This window comes from Acanthisitta chloris, unplaced genomic scaffold, assembly GCF_000695815.1.
Source record: "Acanthisitta chloris isolate BGI_N310 unplaced genomic scaffold, ASM69581v1 scaffold4263, whole genome shotgun sequence".
In the NCBI taxonomy this organism is placed as follows: Eukaryota; Metazoa; Chordata; class Aves; order Passeriformes; family Acanthisittidae; genus Acanthisitta; species Acanthisitta chloris.
This window is the reverse complement of record NW_008663111.1, coordinates 4,467-15,316: the sequence shown is the minus strand read 5'-3', so window position 1 is coordinate 15,316 and position 10,850 is coordinate 4,467.

The following is a 10,850-nucleotide window of genomic DNA, read 5'->3' as shown; positions in this document are numbered from 1 at the left end:
AAGTAACACATACAGGATGTTTACTAAGTGGTAAGAGAGCAAAGACCATTCCGAAAGCTACAGCAAGTATATGGTGATTACATTTCTGAAATTGAAAGTGACATTCTAGAATATGCTAATAGAGAAATAAACTCTCTGTTCTAGCCAACATCAATGAGGCTCCATCTGGAGCTGTTCATGTTGAACATCACACATCATATATTAGCCATCTACAGAGCCTGAAAGCAAAGTGTGCTCAGAGGCCTAGAAAATATGACCTACAAGAAAGGACTAGAAGAACTGATGGTTATTCTCAAAGAAGGCAACCCAATAAAGATCCCAAAGTACTTACACTGCAAAAAGAGAATGTCTGCAATATCGAGTATGCCTGTGAAGGTTAGGAAAGATACAAACCAAAGCAACAACAAAAAAAAAAAACCAACAAAACCCCCCAAACCAACAAACTCCCCCAAACCACATCACAAAAAAACCCCACCCAACCAAAAAAAAACAAAAACCCAACCACAAAAACAAGCAAAAAAGCCCACTGAAATAAAGAAAACCTTTGATGCTATAAAAAGTTAATTCCTCAAATGAGCACCCTGGACAAAATGATAAACCTCTATGACCTTTAGCAAGGTTTGATATTTAGTAATCAAAAGAACAATCACCCAAACTAACCTAAGCTCATCCTTCACTGGGACAGAGCCATGATCAAAGATTTTGCTAGCCTCATAACCAAAAGATTATTAACAGACATTTCAGTAAAGTAATAATCTGGTCTGCCTTCAAATTCTTGTTAGCCAATATGACACACATGCTGACCGACTCAATTACAAGTTCTCCTTTCAGGAAATTATTTGCAGCATTCCATTCAATACATTATATCACATGCTCTCTCACAACCATTAGGTTCACCCAGACCTCCCTACTGTGAGAAGAGAATACACTGCTCTGAAAAATCTCATTTCCAGTCCTCCTAGCAATCTGTTGTTTTTCCCCACCTGTGTTTCAAGACTATCCTCACTTGCCTACAAATCAAGAAACTAACCCAGGCAACACATTAAGGAATTACCAAAAACACAAAGAACAAATTAACTCAGAGGACTTCTAGGATGGCAAATTCATTTCATTTTTAACACTCAGTAGCGTCTAAAATACATTATGAAACCAGAAGTTCTGTGTTGAAGAGCATCAGTGCCTTCAGTAAGGATATACTTAAGACAGAGCACTTTCAGCTACTTTTTTCATCCTCAGGTCTGCCGCATTTGGGTTTAAACTGAATGTTACGTTCAACCTGTTCAAATAAATAGGCATTTTCTTACCAAATATGTTTCTCATTTCCTTCTTCTATTTGTATCCTTTACAGTTAGTCCTTTCAGTACAGGTTTTCCTCTTCATCAAAGGGATAGCCAGCTCACAGCAGGTGACTAGTCCTTTCTCTATCACTTATTTTGTGTATTCCGATCCCCAAGCAGATATTCATCTTTTGTCATGTATTTTGTAAAAAGCTTTTCACTCTTCCAAGTTGTATAGATGAAATCTCTATTGGCATCAGTTTGTCCTCAAGTGAGTCACTGTGGCACACACCAATCACTCCTTAGAGAATAGTTTTCTCATTCTCAGCAGCAAATAAGACTTGAGAGGAATGACAGCCTTCAGCTTTGAGAAAAGCAACTCATTCTCAGTATGTTAAATAACAAGTTGTGTTATAACCTGATGTTTAGACATAACTTTAGTGCTGCTTACTTAGAATTTATTTTAAAAGCTCAGTCTTTCAATTTATTTGCAGGGATGTCAGTTGAAGGTGATGACAAAAACTCCATTCAGGAGATATACAGAAACACCTAATCACTTAGTTTTAGTCAGGTAGTGCTTCAGCTTTTCTGACTTCTATAAATCAAATACACAGAACCTCACTGTACGACAGTGCCATCACCTACGACCAACTGCCTTTCGTGACAGACAATTGCATATGTTGTACAAAAATTGACGCTTCCCGGACATCAATTAATTCTTGAAAGGTTCCAATTCTAGTACACACTTCAGGGTTAAGTCTAGAAATTCCAAAACTGGCAATACTAGTTCAAAGCAGATGCCAGCAAAACATCATGACAGTGGCCATGCTTCAAAACAGTAAAACCAAGTTCATACCTTGTATGGGCAGATGCCTTCAAGCAAGACCTTTGGCAAAGTTCACAGAACTGACCATCACATACTCAAGGTCTTCTTTCTAATTATGCAAATATTATATATTTATTATAAGTAATACATATAAAGCTTAATACTCCCCTTGACAAAGGAGGCCTCACAGGCATCACTGAACATCTGTCTATACTTCAGCTTATTTAACTACCCAATTACTCAGTTTTATAAGGTCCTCCATAATCCTGTGTAAATCATCTTTATTCCAACTTGCTATCAGCAAATAGTAGTTATGCATAATTAGTCTATCTCCCATTCCAGGAAATGCAATAGACAAGATCCTACTGTCCTCCAGCACCACCCAGAATTATAGTTTCCACCATATAAATTCTCTCCAGAAAAAGGTCTTAGGAAGACCACAGCAACTGCTAACTCAAAGTCTGGTCAGATAAATAACCTCTTGCTTATTTCCAGACTCCAGACCTCTCCACTCCTTATTGGGAAAAGCCATTTAATGCTATTGAATGCTATCACAATATCCACTTTTTTTATTGAGGAGAAAAATTTGGGGTAATGCAATGGGTGCTAAATATCACTGAAGTCTGAGGAGTTGCTGCCCATCACTTCTGTTTCATTTACAAACCTGAACATTATCAATGGCATAGCAGCATAGTGTCTTCCACCTAGACAGACACTCACAAAAACGTGGGCTGGTATTCCAGATGCCAATCAAGTTCAACAACTTCCCTTCCAAGATACACGGTTGCTTTTTAACACTACCGTATGATAAACTTGTCATTACACAAACTAACAGAAATATAACATGGCAACTGCAATCAGAATCCAAATACATAACACTATGTCATCAGCATAGGATTTTTGTCACTGCTGTTCGCTCTCTTTCATTATAAACAGCAAGTAATCCTTCTGCCACACAGCAGTAGTTACTTACGTTGCCATACTAACCAATGAGGGTAACTACAATGTGCATCTTGCCAGATTACCCAGCAAGACACTCTTGACTTACTCATTCTGACTTCCTTTGCCAGACCAAGGCACTCAGACTCGAGTCCCAGGAATCACTGTTCATCAATACAAGCTTGCAGACAAAAAAAAAAAAAGAAATAAACAAAGCTTTCACAGAAAGCCTACGATGTCTCTGAAGTGTTCAACAGGTCATCTCCAACACAGGTATAAGCTATATTGATCATTTCCTACCAGGTCACTTACCAATTACCACAAATACAAGTGAACTCCTAGGTACAGGTTTTTTCATAATGCATTTATCATTGGCAAACAAGCTCTAATACTGATGCAGAGAATAATGACTTCACGTAGGTAAGAGGTAAGGGACCTCTCAGAGGCTATGCAGCCCTGCTCAAGACTGCTTGGAGACTCATCCAGTTGAGTTTTGAATATCACCGTATAACAATCCTGGTTCCTCAACCACTGTGGGCACCTGCTCCCTAAACAGAGAAGTATCTCCTTCCTTACACTGCCTCAGGATTTCCCACATTGCAGCTTGTTTCTATTTCCTTGGGTGGGGCACGTATGAAAAAAGACTTGATCTACCTTCCTGACAAATTCTCATCTGGCAGCAAAAAAAGAGTTCCTTCCCCTCAGCTTTCCCTTGTCCTGGCTTATTACGCCCAGCTGTTGCAGCCTCTCCTCACACACCCTGTGCTCCAGCCCCAAGCCAACACAGTGACCCACTGTTGGACTTGTTCCAGTAGCTCAGTGTCCCTCTGGGACAGGAAGTTCCAAACTGGACACAATGCTTCAGTGACAAAGAGAGGTGAAGGATCCCTTCCTTCAATCTGCTGTCATGCTTAACAGAGCCCAGGATGAGGTCATCTTTCTTTGATGTGAGGACAAACTGCTGACACATTCCCAATTTGTTTTTCAGTAGGATCCTACATCTATGCCTGCCAAGCTGCCTTCCAGCCCACTGGACCACAGCCCATGCTGTTGCATGGAGTTATTTCAGTCCAAATGTCAGACTTAAATCACAGAATCATTTAGGTTGGAAAAGACCTTTAAGATCATTGAGTTCAACCATTAACCTAACATTGCCAAGACCACCACTAAACCACGTCCCTAAGTGCCACAGCTAGACATCCTGAGTGATGGCATTCAAGATGACCTACTCCATAACCTTCCCTGGCACTGAGGTCAGGCTGACAGGACTGTAGTTCCCTGGATCCTCCTTCTGGTCCTTCTTGAAGATGGACATCACATTTGCTAACTTTCAGTGAACCAGAACATCCTCAGTTAACCAGGACTGCAGGCAAATGCCTGAGAGTGGCCTCATGAGCACTTATGACAGCTCTCTCAGTACTCTTAGGTGGATGCTATCTGGCTCCATTGATTTGTGTGTGTTTAAGCAGCATAGCAGGACACTGGCCATTTACCTGCAGATTATGGAGGCTTCATTCTGCTCCCCATCCCTGCCTTCCAGCTCAAGGGGCTGGGTACCCAGAGAACTAGTCTTAATATTAAGACTGAGGCAAATAAATCATTAAGTACCTCAGTCTTTTCCTCATCTATTGTCACGGTCTCTTCTCACATCCAATAAAGGATGAACACTCTTCTTAGCCTTCCTTTTGTTGCTGATGTATTAGTAGGTCTTTGGCCCTACTAATTTTCTCCTTGAGTAACCTCATGACATCTGCCTGCCCCTTCTTCCAAAGCTTGTGAGCTCTCTTTTTCCTGAGCTCCAGCCATGCCAGTCTCATCTGACAGCTCATCTTTTGGCACGTGGGCACAGTCTGCTCCTGTATCCTTAACATTTCCTTCTTAAAGCACATCCATCCTTCTTGGACTCCTTTGCCCTTTAGGACTGACTCCCAAGGGACTCTGTCACTCCATCTCTTGAATAGGCCAAAGTCTGCCCTCTGGAAGTCCAAGGTGGTGGAGGTGCCCATCCTTACATCATCTGGAATTGAGAACTCTATCATTTCCTGGTCACTATGCCCAAGACAGCCACTGACCATCACATCATCTGCAAATCCTTCCCATTTCTTATCTCTAAGTCCTTCACACTTGCCACTGTTCAACTCCAGCCAGCCTGTTCCTCCAACATGTGCAGGTCCCTCAAAGCAGCTGTCCTGCTTCCTAACGTATCAACTGTAGCCAGGCTTGGTACCTTCCACAAACTTACTGAGTGTGCTATGACTTGCCTTGAAAGACAAGAAATGCTATTCGCCTCAGTATCAACTGACAATCAGACACCAGTTGGACTATGAACAGCTGAATTCTGCATTTCAAGCCATTCTCAACCACTTTTATTCTGCCCTCCATACGTGTGGAGAAGGCCTAGCGTAGGATTTGCTCCATAATCTTTCCAGGGACTGAGGCAGGCCTGACCAGGTTGTAGTTTGCTGGACCCTCCTTTCTTGAAGATGAATTTGATGTATGCCTTCTTCCACTGATCAGAAAGCTTTCCCGATTTCTACAACTTATCAAAGGTGACAGACCACATCACTCAACACATTCCACACACTCAGGAGTACCTTTTATTTGGGTTCATAGTCTTGAATCTGTCCAATGCCTTAAGTACTCTCAAACTCTATTTTCCACCACACTGCTGGAATCCCAGTGAGACTGTAAGTCTGCAGTTGTGATCATTTGTGCTGCCTTCACAATGGAAAGGATAAAAATAACTTGCATCATGACCCCCTTGGACACCTGATTACTCCTTGCACCTTTGCTTCTCATCAGATTACAGGAAAATCTGAGAACATCCCAACATGCATAGCTTAAAGCCCTCCCCACAAGTTAACAATGCTTTTGGAAAAGAAACCCCCATCTTCCTTCCTTTGTCAGACAGAAGCTGCCTCTGGCTGGGCAGCCCTTGTGCCTCAGGAAAAGTTAAGTGACCACAGAAGTCAAATTAATACCTGATCTTTCAGGCATTACACAGTATTTACACCAGCCAGCACAAGAAATCTGTAATGGTCTGCCAGAACACACACATTAATTATATGACTGCACAGCACACTCGCTAAAGTCACAGTCAACCCAGCTGGCTATGAGAAGCAATGAAGATATAAATCAACAATTCACATACTTCCTTGCCTATATTTACAGACTTGTGCAGTTCTATATCAGTACTTAATCTTCCACACGTACATACTTGGTTCTTCCCATGCCACACTGCACACTTCTCAGATTCCACTTCTCCATTCATTATCAAGGCAAACTTAAACCACTGCAAATCTATGGACTCAGAAAAACAATTAAGGTCAATCTCAGTATTTCACAATTACTGTTTCAATTTATGTTCAAATGTAAGGTCTTATAAAGTGATTATGTTTAAGTTACATGTCCTAGAACTAAGCTATACTTTACCTACTTCCAGGAAGGGGTGGGAGGGAAAAGGATTTCTCAACTGTTCAGTCAATAATGGCCAATGAAGCCCAAGTGAAGCATACACAGACTGCTGTCCTTTGTCTTAGTTCCTTCAGTATAAACACAACATAGTTTAAAGAATCAACAAACAAACCCGAAACAACTCTAATATACTACCAGAAATGTTGGCTGGTAGTGACAAGCCAAAACAATGGCTATTTCAAGGTGTGCCACACTGAAAGGGAGGGTGTGTGAAATTCCTAACTTAACCAAGAAAGAAGTTTTAAGCACAAATCTCCTGACTTGGGGCAACTTAAAAATAAAACCAATGTATGTACTGCATTTCAACCATTTGCGGGGGGGATGAGACAAATGGAAAAATACTGAATTAGCTGTATCAGTATCTTTGTCTTTACCAGGTACTATTTTCACATAGCAACAAAAAAAGCAAAAATTCAAGTTATGCAGAAATGGACAATTAAATGGAGACAGGAACACAACATCATGAGAGAGACTGCCCACTGCATTTAGCGGTGTGAGTGTACACAGCCCACGCAGTCCTTACAGAAAGCTCAAGGACAAGCCTGCAAAAAAGTTCTGCACAAGTAAACATTCTGAACTGCTTAAAATAAACACCCAGGTACTGGGATTTTGCGTTTTGGTGAGTTTGGTTTCTGTTTTGGTTTTTTTTTGTCTGAAATTAAGAAGGACATACCTGAAATTCTGCTAAGCATACAGCAACAGTTGTAATCATTCAGCATTCCCTGCCCCCAGCACTGTACCTCCTACACTGAAACTAGAAAACCACTAAAAACTGGTCACGAATACTGACGTGTGTGAAGCTGTTCTAGATGAAGGAACAAGACCTATAATCCCTAGGAAAGCCCCAATTCCCTTAAGCAGACCACTCCTCTTTTTATGCATTGTCTTTCCTCACACCACCAACTCTCAGGAGAGCTGAGGTCTGGGGGAGGAGAAGGGAGGTTGTACTTTGCACTGCATAAAGTAGCAAAGTCTCAAGCAAGTTCGGAAAGACAGCTAAACATTAACTTCATATTTTTGATTACCTGCAAAGCCTGAATGTTATCTGCCAATAGCGACCAACTGCAGCCACACAATGAAACATAAAATAAACCTATTTTGTCAGGAGCAGCAAATCTCAGCTGTCCATGACAGGCTCTGATGAGTTACCAGTTACACTGCTAAGCTATGCGATGCCTGCTGCCCCCTGCACTGCTGACACTGCTGGCTTTTTTTTAGCTCTTAAGGCCACCCTCTACTGCAAGCTACTCAGGCAAGTTAACCCCTTTTTGCCCAGGAGCTGCATCATGACAGCAAGCCTAGAGAATGAATGCTCTTTAATAGCTGCTTTATTTACTACCAAGCTACATTTTCAATATATGTCACACGATCAGCCAGCTCCATGCTGTAAGGGACTCATCATACTGGCTACTTAATTGAAGCAACAAAAGAAATGTAGGCACTATTTAATAAATTCTCTAACAGTTAACTTACATAAAGAATTAACAATGGGATACGATTTCAAAAGTAAACTTTTAGCAGACAATTGTTTGTTTCAGACTTTACCCAGACATCTTAATCTAGATAGAAAAAGATTTCCAACTACTTCTACTTTTCCTCCAGGGCTAGCAAATATAGCATACTAGGTCCTGCCTACCCATGCACAATATGAGGCTCATTTAGACTGAAAGGGACTTCTGGAGGTTATCCAATCCGATCCCCAGCTGAAAGCAGGGCCAACTTTGAAGTCAGATCAAGTTGCTCAGGGTCATACCATCATCAGGCTCTGAATATTTTCAGGGGCAGAGATTCCACAACCTGTTTCAGTGCTTCATGCTCTGTGTGGGAAAACATACTGCTAACACATTATAACGATTTCCCTTGTTGCAGCTTGTGTCTGCTGCCTCTTATCCTCGCTGTGTGCATAGCTAAGCAGAGTCAGTCTTCATTTTCCCTCTTATCAGCTATTAAACAGTCAGAGCCAGCAATTAGGATCCCTCACTTCAGACATTTCTCAAAGCTGAACAAACTCATTTCTCAAGCCCCCTTCATACATCATGTGCTGCTGACTCCCTATCTTAGTGGCCTCTCACAGGTACCTCAGCATCTACCTTGGATTTCGGAGCACAAAACTGCCCATGGTACTTACGATGTACTTCCACAAACTCAAAACAGTAGAGAATAATTGCTTCTTTCAACTAGCTGAGCAGGCCCAGTGTGCTGTTCACCTTTTGCACCACAAAGGCACATACTGACCCACAAGGTCCTTTATTGTTCTTTCCTGTAGACACTTCTCACCGGTTTGCACGACATCTATGCGCATGCATGGGGTCATTCTGCCCCAGAGAGACTTGGCTTGGCATTCACTTTTGAATTTCCTAAGGTTTCTGAGTTATTTCTCCAACCCGCAGACATCCCACTAAATTAGCCATAGTCCCCAGCAGATCAACTGACCTTCACTGTCTGGCAGTATCCACAAACCTGCTCTAAGTGCACTACTGACCTGGAAGAAGTGTTGCAATGCAGACAAACTGCCCCTGCACTGATGGTCCCAGTAATAAGCCTCCAGGTGGACTTCATATGGCTGACCAGAACCTTCTGAGTTCAGGAGCACACACAATTTTTCACCCATTTAATAATCCATTTCCCAAGCCATATCTCACCAATTTGCCTACAAGGACATTTTGGGACTCATTTAGCCGCTCAAGGTTAACAGCACTTACTCTTCTTCCTTTGTCCAGTCTTCTCCTGTGCACTTACACCAATCACTTCAGGACCTCTTTTCACAGCCGTCTCTAGTTGTGGAGACACCAACATAGCTCCTTTTCCTCACTTCACTTTAGTTTTCACCTTACTCACAGCCACATCAATTTATCAAACCTAAGCTATGCCTCTTGAGTCTCCAAAAACACAGCTGCAGAGCAGCTCTAAATTCATCCCCAAAAGAACTTTAGCTAGCAGTTCCATAGAGTCCCACAGTCCTCACCTCTTTCTGTGAAGTAGAACACACTCTGCAGAATCTTCCAAAGATCTTACATGAAGCCTACACAAAACTGTTTCTCAACAACAGATTAAATTCTAATTTGTCAGAAGGTAACCTAAGTTTTTAAATGCTCATGTGAAAACACTGATGCATCAACTGTGATAATTAATCTGGTTATAGTAAAAAAATCTTACTATTTTGCAACCTTTGAACTTCACGTTTGTGTGTTACACATATAACCCCAGAATGGTTTTGGCTGGAAGGGATCTTACAGATTGCCTAGTTCCCAACTCCTGACATATAAGCTATGTGTAGCAGCCTGAACTACCTCTGGTACCACAAGCAGCATGCTGAAACACAGCTACACAGAAATTAATAGGATTCTTCCTATACAGGATATCCTGGACAAATGGGTAACACTGCACTTGCCAGTTACCAAAGGTAACTTTTATGTTACCTCAGCTACCAGTAAGGCATTGAAGCTTTCAACAGGATGCATTTAAATTTTCCAAGAAGTGATTAATGCTTTGGTCACAACCATCAAATTCTCACGGTTGATTTCTTTAGAACTATAGAGTCTCTTTAAGTACCTTAATGAAGTTATAACAACATGACTTCAGTTTCAAGGAAGTTTACCTTTTGAAGTCAAAAGTGCACTGAAGTGTTCAAAACACAGAAGTAGCGTCACTGATGAAGGGCTGAGAAGTGGGTTTTTATAATGCAATTATCAATCTTTACAAATATAATCAAAAATGGTATTAAGCTTAACAGCTCTTGACTTCGCTTTTCCAACCTCTAGTAATAATCTTTAGCAGAGCTAAGTACATTCTTATTGCGGCAAAGGCCAACAAATAACGTTGAAGAAATTAAAGGAATGAGGGGAAAAAATTACCCCAAGTTAATACAAGTCAAAAGTTTTGTCCCCTCATTTACTCTGTTAATATGAAGAAGTCACTTGCACTTGATACCATTTAACTTCTGCTTGACTAAAGTGACTACTGCTCTACCAAATTATGTACACTGAAAAAAAATTACGTAGAGCCAGTTACCCAACTTGAACATGACCTCAACTTCTTCCTATTCTTTCTCCAGCACCCCTTCATCCAATGGGCCGTTTTTAAGTGTGTTTGTCCCAGCAATAATTAGTTTTCAGCTTAACCACATGCAGTATGGGTGGTATTTCAAGTAAAAAAGCAACAGAAGCAGGCAAAGAATGCCCACACAGAACAGGACTCTGAAAAAATTAAGCCAAATTCAAGTGCTAATGAAAATAAATCCAAAGGTAACTAATAAATTCATCAAGCTAGTGCAGTTGGTTCTTCCCATTCATCTGCACACACATCAACTATGGAGACCTGTTCAACTAGTCTTT